General features: G+C 47.6%; 1 protein-coding gene across 6 annotated transcripts in view; it reads right to left on the reverse strand.

Annotated features, from left to right (window-relative positions):
- PPP2R3A (protein phosphatase 2 regulatory subunit B''alpha) overlaps positions 1-12903 on the reverse strand; it is a 169279-nt gene extending 156376 nt beyond the window's left edge. For 2 of the 6 annotated variants that reach the window (XM_005308668.5, XM_065557030.1), the window contains exon 1: positions 12410-12903. The gene's annotated coding sequence lies outside the window, so the exon portion shown is untranslated. The other 4 variants (XM_005308667.4, XM_065557029.1, XM_065557032.1 and 1 more) reach the window with 3 other exon arrangements.
- Between the last annotated feature and the right edge of the window lie 714 nt (positions 12904-13617).

The raw sequence follows: 13617 nt of genomic DNA on the forward strand, positions 1-13617 counted from the left end.
TTAAAATTCTAATAGTTTAATACTTTTTGTTTGTTTGGGAATATGTTTATTATAAGATATTTAAAATAGTTTCTTTAAGTCTTGTTAAATTGATTTGTGCAACTGGGAACTTTACCTTCATCTTTTCCTGGGAATATATAAAATAATTAAGATTAGTCATTGATAATTGCACAAAAGCAACAAACTTAAGAGAACCCTGGGTGCCATGCAACAAACAAAGCTACAAACAACTGAAAAGAGGGCTGCTCCAAGTAAAATACACCTTCACTGGATACTCCCTTTCCTGCATTTAGTGTTAACTTCAACAACAACAAAACATAAAGCTCAATCTTAAGCAAAGAAAAGCTTTTTTCTTCTTTTGCTTGTTCCTAGTTCCTTCTACCTCAGAGAGAGGCTCCAATCCCCTTATTTCTTCAGGTAAATCCAACAGCTCTTATGGCACCTGGCAATAGAGTGACTCAGAAGAAAATAATACACCACCATATTGCAAAGGGTTATAATGATACGACTTGGGTGGTCTCAGCCTCAGCTATCTCAACGAGTATAATAAAACTAAACTCTCATTCTTAGAGATGATGGTTTGAGGCACATTGGAAAGCTTGTGTTGCCACTAGGCCTGCTCTATCTGTTGTATGGCTACATAGAAGGGGACAAATTCATTGTTTCACTATGCCCCCATGTGCTAATGAGGCTGACACAAAGGAGTCATAGGCCCAGAGTAAACTCTCCCTCACGGAATATCCCCAAGTGCAAAGGGCCCTTGAATAGCCTCTGCAAGACCGATAGGAGGCCATTGTAGCAGAAGCACAAGTTAAGGCAGCTCTCAGGTTAGGCATGACCTGGAGGAGTCATGTTAAATAACATTGTGTTAAAACATGGCTTTGCAGCCAGTGTAGATTGGGACAAGTAATGTTTAACAGCACATCAGCTGATCATGGGTAAACCCTGGTTCTAGTAGGTTTACTCACAATTATCTGACACAATGTTAAACACAACCAGTCTATGTCTACACTTACTGCAAAGACACATTTAGCACCATGTTAGTTAATGCAGCTCCTCGAGGTCATGTCCTAACACTTCCTAATTTCCTATTGAAGGCAAGCACCATGTGAACTCCAATACACAAAGTCTGTTAGTACCAGAATACCTGAAATGTGCTCTGTAGGGCCAGCTTTTGGGCCTCACTGATGTGGGATACTTAGCATGATAAAGGAGAATCTTAACCTTAGGGTTTTTTTTAAAAGTAGGTTTCTAGCAGATTGCCTTGTAGTACTAGCCTTGAAAATATAAACCAATTAAAAGCAACTGTAGGAATGTATGGAAGAAGCTGCTGGACTCCACTTCTGCAGTAGGAGGCTGAAGGGAACCCAAAAATCACACAAACTTTTTATGGAAAATGAGGACGTTAAGTTTAGAGAATATCCCAAAGAACTTTCTCACTAACCCTCCCCCAATAGTTTTGCTTTTTCATATGCATAGTGACAGGACAGTGGTGGAAATGTTAAGTGAAGACAGGTAGGAAAATGATCTTTAGGTCCACCCAAAGCTGCCAAAGCTAGATATGATGCTCCATATTTGATGAGTCATCTTCTCTGATACATAAATAAGTGACATGAGGATGAGAATTCATGCTTACTAGTCATGCCTTCCATGAGTTCATTCATCTTTTTGCTAGTTCTATCTTGTCCTCTGCAGAGTTGCAGCTGTTGAAATGTAATAAATCATTCCAAAAGGTGCAGCATGTTCTAGTGCTCAGAAAAGTTTGGCATTTTTATAACTTGTGATTTTGGCTGAATCACACTAGAATCACATAGGGCAAATATGATCCATGCAAAAGATTTTTCTAGTCCTCCTTTCAAAAGTCCCATGTATTTATCTTATGCTTTTTTTCTACTGAACATACTTGATCATAAACTACTGAGAACTAGAAATGATGAGGACCTGTGAGAGAAAACATGGACCTGAAAACTGAGGTGATCCTAATGTTTCATTGAACAGTGCTCACTGAATTAGCAGCTATTCAATATTTTGTTTTAGCCTCATTGTTAAAATTGGCTCCAGGCCTTACTTATTCAAACCCTGCCCTGAAGACAGAATTAATAATTTCCTCATGGGCCTTTCTATTGCACTCATCAGAGTACTTGACATTGTGTAGTACTTTATATGTTCAGAGCACAGCTCCCATTGACTGCAGTTGCAGTTGTGAGTGCTCAGCACTTCTGCAAATCAGACGTCAAGGTCTGTGAATCTGTGTAGCTCAAAAGCTTGTCTCTCTCCCACACAGAGGTTGGTCTAATAAAAGATATTACCTCACCCATCTTCTCTATTTAAGCACCCAAGGAACACACAGTTAGTGACCGCCTATGAAAAGTCTGGCTAAAGTGGCTTGACTAGCATCACATAGGAATCACAGAGGCAGGGATAGAATCTAGTTCTACAGAGCAGCATTCAACTGTTTTAACCCTGAGACCACCCCTTCTCTTCCGGCAATTCCCTGCCTCCTTCACTACATACCTTCCAACTTCCGCAACAAATGAGATATGGAGCCTACAGACAAAAGTCTCATTCATTATACAACCACAGTTCATCCCCAGAGCAAGTTCATCCTGTGCACTAAATCAGGGGTCCTGTGGAAATAGTATATGATCATGTAATTAAATACTGTATCATAATCCATACACATAAGAGGGCTGAATTAAAAGTTCATGAAAGCCTGTGACCTATCCATGATTTTTACTAAAAAGATGTATGACAAAATGGGGAGCTGCAGGATCTCCACACCACCCCGGAGGGCCTGCCTGGGAGTTGTGGGGCACCCCCGCAGGGGCCAGGAGCTCCAGGGCACCCCAACCACCCGTAGTGGCATTTCCTAATGTTGAGTGCTTGATTTGTAACCTTAATGTTCTTTTAATGCAGTTTTATGTGTGTAATTTCCTAGGTATTCCTAGGTATTTTTAAAAGCAAATTAAATAAACCAAAATTTCACCATGTGAAACCATACTGACACCCACATTATTCATCAGCAGGGTTGGAACATTTAGATCCACCACATAGACATCTGCCACTCGAGCTAATGGAGTAACTGATAGCAGTAGTAAGTTGTCCTCTAGGTCAGGGGTTCTCAACCTTTTTCTTTCTGAGCGCCCCCTGCTGGCCCCAACATGCTATAAAAACTCCACAGTCCAGCTGTGCCACAACAACTGTTTTTCTACATACAAAAGCCAGGGCCGGCGTTAGGGGGTAGCAAGGAGGGCAATTGCCTGGAACCCCACACCACAGAGGGCACCGCAAAGCTAAATTGCTCAGGCTTTGACTTCAACCCCAGGTAGTGGGGTTCAGGGCCCCGGGCTGCAATCCTGTGCAGCAGGGTTTCAGCTTTCTGCCTGGGCCCTAGTAAGTCTAATGCCAGCCATGCTTGGTGGACCCCCCTGGTACCTGCCTGTGGCCCCCAAGAGAGCACCAGGTTGAGACTCCTGGTTGAGAACCACTGCTCTAGGTGGACAAGAAGAAAAAGGGCATGAGACACCCACTTTGCAAATGGGTTTCATAAGTATTTGCTGACAGCAGAGAAATGTTGAAACTCAAGAATCTTGGATTCCATTTAGGCTCTGGAGGGGAGTGTTCTCCAGTGGGCAGACTCTTCTGCCTCAGTTTTCTTCAGCTTCTCCCTATCCTGTCTCTTACTACCACTTCCTGGGTTCCTCATCCCAGTCATCCCTGCAACCTAATGGCTCTTTGTCTCCATCTCAGGCTATTTCTACTCTGCACATTTACTTATAGCAGCATAATATATACATAAGAACATGAGAATGGACATACTAGGTCAGACCAATTATCCATCTAGCCCAGTAGCTTGTCTTGCAACAGTGGCCAGTGCCAGGTGCTTCAAAGGGAATGAATAGAACAGGGCAATTATTGAGTGATCCATCCCGTCATCTAGTTCCAGCTTCAGGAAGTCAAAAGTTTAGGGACACCCAGAGCACGGGCTAGCATCCTTGACCACCTTGGTTAATAGCCATTGATGGACCTATCCTCCATTAACTTATCTAGTTCTTTTTTGAACCAAGTTATTTCATGAGGAGGATGGTGAAGCACTGGAATGGGTTACCTAGGGAGATGGTGGAATCTCCATCCTTAGAGGTTTTTAAGGCCCGGCTTGACAAAGCCTTGGCTGGGATGATTTAGTTGGTGTTGGTCCTGCTTTGAGCAAGGGATTGGACCAGATGACCTCCTGAGGTCTCTTCCAACCCTAATAGTCTATGATTCTATGAGTTATACTTTTGGCCTTCACATCCCCTGGCAAAAAGTTCCACAGGTTGACTATGCGTCACGTGAAGAAATACTTTCTTATGTTTGTTTAAAACCTGCTGCCTATTAATTTCATCAGGTGACCCCTAGTTCTTGTGTTATGTGAAGGTGTAAATAATACTTCCCTATTCAGTTTCTCCACATCATTCATGATTTTATAGACCTCCATCTTGTCATCTCTTCTCTAAGTTGAACAGACACAGTCTTTTTACTCTCTCCTCATATGGAAGCTGTTCGATACTCCTAATCATTTTTGTTGTCCTTCTCTGTTCCTTTTTCCAATTCTAATATATCTTTTTTGAGATGGGTCAGCCAGAACTGCATGCATTATTCAAGGTGTTGGTGTACCATGGATGTATATAGTGGCATTATGATCTTTTCTGTCTTATCTATCCCCTTCCTAATTAGGGTGAGCAGATAGCAAGTGTGAAAAATTGGGACAGAGAATGGGGGTAATAGGCACCTATGTAAGAAAAAGCCCCAAATATCTGGACCGTCCCTATAAAATTGGGACATCTGGTCACCCTATTCCTAATGGTTCCTAACATTGTTAGCTATTTTTCAAAGCTGCTGTACATTGAACAGATGTTTTCAAAGAACTATCCACAATGATTCCAAGGTCTCTTTCTTGAATGGTAACAGCTAATTTAGACTCCATCCATTTTTATGTATAGTTGGGATGTTTTCCCATGTACATTATTCTGCACTTATCAACATTGAGTTTCATCTGCCATTTTGGTGCCCATTCACCCAATTTAGTGAGATCCCTTTGTAACTCTTCGCAGACAGCTTTGGACTTACCTACCCTGGGTAATTTTGTATCATCTGCAAATTTTGCTACCTCACTGTTTACCCCTTTTTCCAGATCATTTATGAATACAGTAACTCCCCGCTTAACATTGTAGTTATGTTCCTGAAAAATGTGACTTTAAACAAAATGAAGTTAAGCGAATCCAATTTCCCCATAAGAATTAATGTAAATGGAGGGGTTAGGTTTCAGAGAATTTTTTTCACCAGACAAAAGACTATTTTATATATATATATATATATATATATACACACACACACACACAGACACACACACAGAGCATAAGTTTTAAACAAACAATTTAATACTATGCACAGCAATGATGATTGTAAAGCTTGGCTGAGGTGGTGAAGTCAGAGGGTGGAAGAGGGTGGGATATTTCCCAGGGAATGCCTTGCTGCTAAATGATGAATTAGAACTCCACTGAGCCCTCAAGGGTTAACACATTGTTGTAAAATATGAGGCTACATTAACAAGGCAGCACGAATGGAGGGACGGGAGACAGCATGGCAGACAGAGAAATGCATTGTGTGTGTGTGAGAGAGAGAGAGATGTGCATTGCCCCTTTAAGTATGCTGACCCCACACTAAGTACATTGCCCTTTTAAGCAGATCAGAAAGTTGAGACAGCAGCTGCTGCCAACAAGCTCCCTCCATCCCGAGCCCTGTCGTGTCCCCCCCCCCCCATAGAAATGAGGTAAGCAGGGGGCAGGAGACACCCTGACATTAGCTCCCCTCTTCTCTCCCCCCCCCAGCACAGCAAGCAGGAGGCTCCCAGGAGCAGCTCCAAAGCAGAGGACAGAAGCAGCACCTGGCAGTGGGGGGAGAGACAGCTGAAATGCTGGCAACTGATAGCTTGCTGGGTAGCTGCCGCACTGGGAACTTAGGGGAGCATGGAACTGATAGGGGTTCTGCCAGGCTGCTGCCGGTCCACCCTGGTTCCAAGCCCCCACCAGCTAGCTGCAATGGGCTGCTCTTTCTGCAAGCAGTGGGACAAAGCGGGCAGCTGCCAAACAACATTATAAGGGAGTGTAACGAGGCGGTGGGACACCCCACAGCCCCGCTGAGGGCCAAACCTCCCCTAATCCCAACATGGACGGAGCCACCGGGTCCGGAGCCCGCCCCGCCGAGGTCACGGCCCCAACCCGGAAGTATAAAAGCTCGCCTGCAGAGCTCAGTGGAGCCCAGGCCGGCGGAGAGAGCAGACGTCTGTGGCCGAGCTCCTGCTGGGGAAACAGCCGCAGGCTGCGACCGGCCTGCCCCGTGCCAGCTACCCCGAGGAGGACTGGTCAAGCCTGCCCCGTGCCAGCTACCCCGAGGACAAGCCGAGCCTGCCCTTCGCTACCTACCCAGAGGAGTCAATGCTGGTGGAGAGCACCGACGACACCAAGACGGCCCAGGTACCATAGGAGGGGGAGTGTGGAAGTAGCCTGGGGGCAGCCAACCCCAGTCTGGCTGCTGCACTGCCAGAGCCGATGTCAGTGTGTTGCGGCCAGGATCCCCACTGACAGCAGCGAGTTTCTGTCGCTGCTAGGGCCCCGGGCTGGGACGCAGTAGAGTGGGAGGGCCTGCGTCCCCCCTGCCACCCACTCCTTGGGTGGCAGACTCCCCCCTTTTTCCCTGGCCTAGAGAGGCTGGGGGCTGCCACAAACTGACCCAGACCCTGCTTAAAGGCCTGGGTACCTGACTAACTAGTTGCTTGCTGCCCACCCTGACTTAGGGCCTGGGCTGCTATAGACTTTGCCTCAGCCCTTGCTTAAGGGCCTGGGTTTCGGACCTCTTGACTCAGCCCCTGCTTATGGGCCTGAGCCCCTAACTGTGTGCCTGTTGTCCCAGACTACCGCCGGACCAGAGCGAGGCGGTGGGACACCCCACAGCCCCGCTGAGGGCCGAACCTCGGCCCAAACCTACTACATGGAGCATTGTGCAACTTTAAACGAGCATGTTCTCTAATTGATCAGAAACATAACAAGGAAACAACATTAACCGGGACAACTTTAAGTGAGGCGTTACTGTATGTTGAACAACACAGGTCTCAGTACAGGTCACTGGGGGGGACCCCGCTATTTACCTCTCTCCATTGTTCCTATTTTTTAAACAGTCACTGATCCATGAGAGGACCTTCCCTCTTATCCCAGGACTGCTTATTTTGCTTAAGAGCCTTTGGTGGGGTCCACCTGAAAGACTTTCTGAAAGCCCAAGTATACTATATCCACTGGATCACCCTTGTCCACATGTTTGTTGACCCCTTCAAAGAATTCTAATAGATTGGTGAGGCATGATTTCCCTTTACAAAAAACATGTAGACTCTTCCTCAAGATATCATGTTTATCTGTGTCTGATAATTCTGTTCTTTACTATCGTTTCAACCAATTTACCTAGAACTAAAGTTAGGCTTACCAACCTGTAATTGGCAGGATCACCTCTAGAGCCCTTTTTTTTTTTTTTTAAATCAGTATTACATTAGCTACCCTCCAGTCATCTGGTACAGAGGCTGATATAAATGATAGGTTACATTACTAATTACCACAGTTAGTAATTCTGCAATTTTATATGAGTTCTTTCAGAACTCAAGTGAATACTATCTGGTCCTGGTGACTTACTACTATTGTGTTAACAATTTGTTCCAAAACCTCTTCTGCTGATGCCGCAGTTCCTCAGATTTGTCACCTAAAAGAATGGCTTGGGTGTGGGGATCTCCCTCACATCCTCTGCAATGAAGACCGATGCAAAGAATTCATGCTTCTCTGCAATGGCCTTGTCTTCCTTGAGTGATCCTTTAGCACCTCGATGGTCCACTGGACCCACTGACTGTTTAACAAAGGGGTGGGCAAACTTTTTGGCCCGAGGGCCACATTTGGGAATAGAAATTGTATGGTGTGCCATGAATGCTCTGAAAATTGGGGTTGGGGTGTGGGAGGGGGTGAGGGCTTTGGTTGGGGGTGGGGCTCTGGGTTGGGTTGGGGATGAGGAGTTTGGGTTGTAGGAGAGTGCTCCAGGCTGGGATCAAGGGGTTTGGAGGGGTTTGGGGGGAGGGGTGGATCAGGGCAGGGGGTTGGGTGTGGAGAAAGGCTCAGGGGTGCAGGCTGCGGACGACGCTTACTTCAAGCGGCTCCCAGAAGCAGCGGCATGTCCTTCTTTGGTTCCTACATAGAGGCATGGCCAGGCAGCTCTGCATGCTGCCCCGTCCACAGGCATCACCTCTGCAGCTCCTATTGGAGCACCGGAGGGGGGCCAGGCCGTGGCTTCTGGGAGCCACGTAGAGCAGCCCCCGACTCTGCTCCCCAGCTGCAGCGACGGATCACAGGAGCGGGGCAAGCTCTAGATCCCGCTCCCCAGCGGGACCTTGAGGGCCAGCTTAAAACGGCTGGCAGGCCAGATCTGGCCCATAGTTTGCCGCCCCTGGTTTAGCAGGTTTCCTACTTCTGACGTACTTAAAGGTTTTTTTGCTGTTAAGTTTTGTCTTTAGCTAGCTGCTTACCAAAGTCTTTGATGGCTTGTTTTATTATACATTTACACTTGACCTTAGCTCCTTTCTATTTTCCTCACTAGGATTTGACTTCCCATTTTTAAAGGATGTCTTTTTGCCTCTAACTGCCTCATTTACTTTGTTGGTTAGCCATGATGGCATTATTTTTGTTCCTCTTATTGTCTAATTCTTTTTTCTTCTTCTTTGGGATATTCATTTAGTTTGAGCCTCTATTATGGTGTTTTCAAATAATCTCCATGCCGCTTGCAGCCATTTCACTCTTGTCACTGTTCCTTTTAATTTTCAGGTAACTAGATTCCTCATTTGTGTGTAGTTCCCCTTTTTGAAGTTAAATGCTACTGTGGTGGGTTTCCTTGGTATTTTCCCTCCTACAATTATATTAAATTTAATCTATTATTGAGCAGTTCAGCTATATTGACCTCTTGGACCAGATCCTGTGCTCCACTTATGACTAAACCAAGAATTGCCTCTCCCTTTGTGGGTTCCAGAACTAGCTGCTCCAAGAAGCTGTCATTCATGGTGTCTAGAAATTTCATCTCTGCATCCCTTCCTGATGTGACAGATACCCAGTCAATATGGGGATAGTTGAAATTCCCCATTATTATTGCATTTTTCACCTTTGTAGCCTCTATAATTTCTCTGAACATTTCACAATCACCATCCTATTTAGGTGATCGGTAGTATATTCCTACTGCTATACTCTTATTTTTCAAGGATGACATTTCTATCCATAGAGATTCTAGGGTGCACTTTGATTAATTTAAGATTTGTTCTTTATTTAACTGTGCTTTCTTTTACATATTGTGCCACTCCCCCACCCACGCAACTTACTCTGTAATCCTATATATTTTGTATCCTGGTAACACTGTGTCCCATTGATTATCCTCATTCCACCATATTTCTGCGATGCCTAATTATATGGATATCCTCATTTAATGCCAGGCACTCTAGTTCACCCATCTTACTATTTAGACTTCTAGCATTTAAAAAAAATACACAAGACAAAACCAAACTAAAATGACCTAGAAAACTTAGAGCAGGCAACAGGGGAGATTCTGTAACACATGTAGAATCCCACAGGCACAGAAAGCAAATAAACAGCATGGATTTAAAAACAAAACAAGAGTACAGAAACAAACAGCTGCACCTATTGCATTAAGCCATTTTTTCTTCATATGTCCTATGGTTGCAATAGAGAAGCTGTGGAACGTGGAACCGGAGGCTGGAAGAGGAGATGCCCATAAGTAGGGTTTGATCTAAAGGATTAGCCTATAACATGGCCACAGCTAGGTGCCGAATATTCTCACAAGTTCAGCTGGATCAGTGGCAGCTGGGGGAGACCATAGATAGAGAAGACCCTTGTGGTTGACGTGTTTTAACCAACATTTTAAGTAGACTTGGTTCCAGATAGAGCCTGTCTACACTAGAACTCCCGCTCATGCCACCACTGATTCAGCTGAAAGACACACTTCCTCGGGACAGAGACTATCATTGGCAGGAAACTGGACAGTCATTCTTAGAGACATGAGGCAATACATGTATAAGTGTCCACATAAATTATATCAGAATATTCAATTGGGGGGGACAAAACACAACTTAGAAATATTGTGTATTGATCAAACATGTTTCAAGACACAAAACAACTTGGAGAAGAATACTGACAGTGTCAGGAATGAGTAAAAGCAATTAGAAAGAACCAAGCTCACCAAAATGCTGATCTACCTTGGCACAAGATAGCTGTAGATATTTATATTTGCTCCTAGTAGATTATTTATCAGTGTATTTATCCTATGTATGCCAGAGGCATATGGTTACTGCACCCATTTCCAAACTAAAAGCTGTGTTTGCAAGATATGGGATCCCTAAAGAACAACAAATGACAATATTCCATTTGTAAGAAGACAAATGTGCAGCTGCAGCATTGTAAGAACTGCAATTCACTCCAGTCTGACATCTACAATCTAACAAAATGGATGAGAGAACCAATCACACAACTAAGTCACTGTTTCATAAAATTTCTGCCACAGTCAAAATCCCACCTCTAACTTTGCCGGACCAGCCCAGTGTAGCCTGCAGCCCAGGAATGGGCATGGTCGTGCGAACAGTTCTAATCCATGGCGATGCCACAACCCAGCAAACGGTAATACCCACAACTGAGAGGGACACGAGCAACAGAAGACACCTCTTACCTCTTCATCTAGTGACCTAACGCAGACACACCAGCCAGCTGTAGGGTCAAGAATAGGTGACACCATCAGAAGACATATTGTTATCAGAATCCGAACCTGTCACTTTTGAAACACTGGTGAAATCCTAGTTTTTCTGAAATAGGAATTTTGCTTCCCAAGGGTATGTCAGGCACATCATATCCCACGCTGGGCAAATTTTTAACTGGGCACGTTTTAACATCAGTCATGCATGCCATCCAACGAGAGAATCGTTTGAAAACTAAACACTGAATCAGCAGTACAAGCTGATCTCTAATTAAGTCAGTGCTAGGAACCTGTGACTCATAAGACCATAATGCAGAAAGCAGTCACCACCACTCATAAGAGATTTTCATGTTTCAAGTCTAGTGACAAAGACATTCCTTGCTATTATGTTAATTGGATGTGGGATCTTAAAGTGCAGAAAGAGGTGAAATCTATTGTAAACTGACACTTTAACATGCAAGTGTGACCAGCATAGGAGCACTTCCCCCTCCTTCCACACTCCAGTTGCAGAGCCTGCACACAAAGAGCTATGTTCCATTTGAGCTGTAGAGTAGATGTATTGCTCCAGCTCTAACCAATAAAGTGTTTACAGTTTAATTTTCTCATCTGGGTGCTTAGGAAAGGAGTGTGCGGGGCAGCAGAGGCCCATGGCCAGGTTGTCCTTACAACTGTTCGGCCAGAGCAAAGCTGACCACTTGCAAAATGTCATTAACTCAATACCCCCACACACTGGGTATTCATGTGGGCAGGCAGATTCAGTTACAGAGGCGCACTAGGTGGGCATTTACTCTTCTATTTTTAAAAGACATAAATGTGCACCCTGCGTTTAGCCCTCAGGCTCCTGGGAACGGTGCCTTTGGTCAGCAAGGCTGGAAACCAATGACTTAAACCTAGGGTGACCAGACAGCAAATGTGAAAAATCGGGACGGGGGTGGGGGGTAATAGGAACCTATATAAGAAAAAGACCCAAAAATCGGGACTGTCCCTATAAAATCGGGACATCTGGTCACCCTACTTAAACCCCAGCACCTGGGCACGCTCCAGGGAGCCTGTAGCGAGGCCGTCTACAGCCAAAGTGAGCAGCGCCCGGTCGTAGGGCCGTGTCACATCGCGCGGGTGTCGTGCGGTTAGGGGTCAGGTAGCCCTGCGCGCTCCGCTGAGCCCGCCCGCAGACGCGGGGCTGCACACACCGGCCAGGAGCGGGGCCCCCTGCCCGGTCGGGCAGCGGTTCCCTCTTCCCCCACCAGCAGCCCGAGCCACGTCCCGCCCCGGCTGAGAGGAAGCACCGCTGGGCCCGGGGCGGGGCAGCGCGACACCTACCCGCCGGGCAGCGCCTCGGCTCCCGCTCGGCCCCTTCCCCGTCTCTTCCGCACGGCCGGGGGACGCCGCCCGCAGCCTGCGCGCCGAGCCCGGCAGAGGCGCGGCTCTGGGGAGCGGGCAGCGCCTGCGGGCCGTGGCGCCAGACGAAGCGGAGCAGTGGGAGGCCAGGGGGCCGCACGCCAAGGGGAAGCCGGGGGGTCAACGCGGCTGCCGCGAGCGGCCGGGACAGGCACAGCCCTGCGCGGGCCGCCCCTCCCCGCGTGTCACTTACCCCCGTGCGCCGCAGGGGTCCGCCTCTGCCCGAGCCCTGCCCCCGGCCGCGGCCCCCCAGTAGGGGGAGGAGGAGTCCGACGCTGCAGCTGGGCCTGACGTCGGCCCACACAGCTCAGCTAGACCGCGCTGCCGGCCCCATCGGATACCCTCCGCCGCTCCCCCTTTCCTTCGCCCCGTCTTGCTCGCGCTTCCCAGAACCGCTTGGGCACCCAGCCTCCCCGCCTCCTCCGCCGGGCACTCCCGCTGGCGCACACGCCTTGCCAGCTGTAGGGATTTTTCCACCAGCCGCAGAGTCTCCTCCAAACGTGTAAGAAGCGCCTAGCGGCCCCAAAGCTGCGGCTCTCCCAGAGCCCTCGGGGGACACCGCAAGCGGGTGGGCGAGAGACTTGCCACAAGCCCTGCACTTGCCTCCAGCTTCCCGCACCCCCGGGGTCAGTAGGGAGTGAGGACGGAGGCAGGCAGGCTCAGCCTGTCTGGCCTTCAAGAGACCAAACGCTTTGGAGCAACACCTGACTGGCCGCCAGGCAGGAAAGGATTTGGGAGAAAGGGAGCTGGTGGCAAGAAAGGGTGGAGTGAAAGAGGCGCAGGCCATAGAAACGGGCACAGGGGTGGCTTTGGAGCCTTGGGAAGGGCCTGTGGAGGCAGGGGAGCAGGGCGAGGCTGAGGGCTACCCTGGCATTTCACTGAGATTTTACACTATACAAATATTTTAAAACTCCCAAAGGCAGGACAAAGTGTTACAACAAGGCAGGGGCACAGCCAGGTGGGGGGAACAGGGGGAGTGGGGAAAAAAAGGCGCCACCCACTGCAGCGCTCTTACTGATGGGGCGGCACTCCGGGTCTTCGGTGGTACTTTGGCGGCAGGACCTTAACTCGCTCCGCGGGTCTTCGGCGGTATTTCGGCGATGAAGCTTCAGTGCCACCGAAGACACCCGGAGCTAGTGAAGGGCCCACCGCTGAAGACCCGGAGCGCCGCCCTCTTAGTAAGAGTGCCGCAGCGGGTGGCGTCTTTTTTTTTCGCTCCCAGGTGAGTAAAATTAAAAAGGCGCCACTTGTGCTCGGTGGGGAAGCAGCCGCTGCCTCACTCCTCCCTCCCAGCTACACTGCTGCAACAAGGAAGGGGTGAGCGTGAAAAGGAACAGCTACAAAAGGGGTAGTGAGTGCATGCTGCACAAAACATGAGTTCTTCTTTGAGTACTGTCCCTG

Source organism: Chrysemys picta, chromosome 9 (genome assembly GCF_011386835.1).
Source record: "Chrysemys picta bellii isolate R12L10 chromosome 9, ASM1138683v2, whole genome shotgun sequence".
In the NCBI taxonomy this organism is placed as follows: domain Eukaryota; kingdom Metazoa; phylum Chordata; order Testudines; family Emydidae; genus Chrysemys; species Chrysemys picta.